Raw genomic sequence first — 1428 nt, 5'->3', positions numbered from 1 at the left:
GAAAGGAGAGGGCTAGGGTCGGCGCAGGAGTGCAGAACGATGATTATGAGCAAGCGGGAAAGGGAGGAGAAGAGAAGCGATAGGATGATAGGAGGAGGAGAGTAGGGTAGGACAAGAGGGAGGGATTTCCTCACTTACGGTGTCTCTAGCTATCCTCTAGCTGTCCTCATCAGGTATCTTAGGTATCCTCTAGTCTGTCCTCTAAGCTCTGTCCTTAGGTATCCTCTAGGTATCTTCTGCTAGTACCCCTTAGCTGTTCTCCTCAGCTGTCCTCAGGTTCTCTAGGTATCCTCTCAGCTGTCCTCTAGGTATTTTCTCTAAGCTGTCCTCCTAGTATCCTCTAGCTATTCCTCTAGGTATCTTCTAGATGTCCTCTAGCTGGTCCTCTAGCTGTCCTCATAGCTATCCTCTAGCTTGTCCTCTAGGTATCTTCTAGGATATCCTCTAGCTGGTTCCTCACTGTCCTAGGGTATCCTCTAGCTGCTCTCTAGCTATTCCTCTAGCTGTCCTTCTGGTATCCTCTAGCTGTCCTCTACGGTATCCTCTAGGTATCTTCTAGCTGTCCTCTAGCTGTCCTCATAGGTATCTTTAGCTGTCCTCTAGCTTCCTCTAGGTATTCCTCTAGGTATCCTCGAGCTGTCCTCTATGTATGCTCTTAGCTGTCCTCTAGTTCCTCTAGTATCCTCTATCTGTCCTCTAGCTATCCTCTAGCTGTCCTCTAGCTGTCCTCTAGGTATCCTCTAGTTCCTTAGCTATCCTCTAGCTGTTCCTCTAGTATCCTCTAGCTGTCCTCTAGGATCTCTAGTTCTCTAGCTGTCCTTGGTATCTCTAGCTGTCCTTCTAAGCTATCCTCTAGCTGTCCTCTAGGTATCCTCTAGCTGTCCTCAGGTATCCTCTAGGGTATCTTCTATTCTGCTGTCCTCTAGGTATCTCTAGGTATCTTCTAGCTGTATTCCTCTAGCTTGTCCTTTAAGGTATCCTCTAGGTATCCTCTAGCTGTCCTCTAGCTTCCTCTAGTATTCTCTAGGTCCTCTAGCTTCCTCTAGTATCCTCTAGCTGTCTGCTTCTACTTCTAGTATCCTCTAGCTGTCCTCTAGTATCCTCTAGCTGTCCTCTAGCTATCCTCTAGCTGCCTCTAGGTATCCTCTAGCTGTCCTCTACTGTTGCTCTCTAAGCTTCCTCTAGGTATCTCACGCTCTAGGTATCTTCTAGCTGCCTCTAGCTATCCTCTAGCTGTCCTCTAGGTACTTTCCCCAGTCCAGCTCTCTTACATCAGTGCAGATTAAGGAAAGAGTTGAATCAGAAGAAAAGAAACAAAACGGTGTGTCTCAAATGTAACCCTTTTCACTTCATAGTGCCCTACTTTTGACCCCGAACTTTAACCCTGGTCAAAAGTTGTGCACTATGAATAAGGTCCCATTTGGAACG

The 1428-nt window shown here is 47.1% G+C and overlaps 1 long non-coding RNA gene across 1 annotated transcript; it reads left to right on the top strand.

The window, feature by feature from the left end:
- Positions 1 to 536: 536 nt before the first annotated feature.
- Positions 537 to 1007, top strand: LOC139026726 (uncharacterized). The gene is made up of 4 exons (XR_011478644.1): positions 537 to 582; positions 680 to 733; positions 846 to 900; positions 975 to 1007. It is a non-coding gene; the product is annotated as an uncharacterized lncRNA (long non-coding RNA).
- Positions 1008 to 1428: the final 421 nt, after the last annotated feature.

The sequence above is a fragment of the Salvelinus sp. IW2-2015 genome, unplaced genomic scaffold (genome assembly GCF_002910315.2).
Source record: "Salvelinus sp. IW2-2015 unplaced genomic scaffold, ASM291031v2 Un_scaffold5626, whole genome shotgun sequence".
Classification (NCBI taxonomy): Eukaryota; Metazoa; Chordata; class Actinopteri; order Salmoniformes; family Salmonidae; genus Salvelinus; species Salvelinus sp. IW2-2015.
This window is presented reverse-complemented; position numbering and strand designations above follow the sequence as displayed.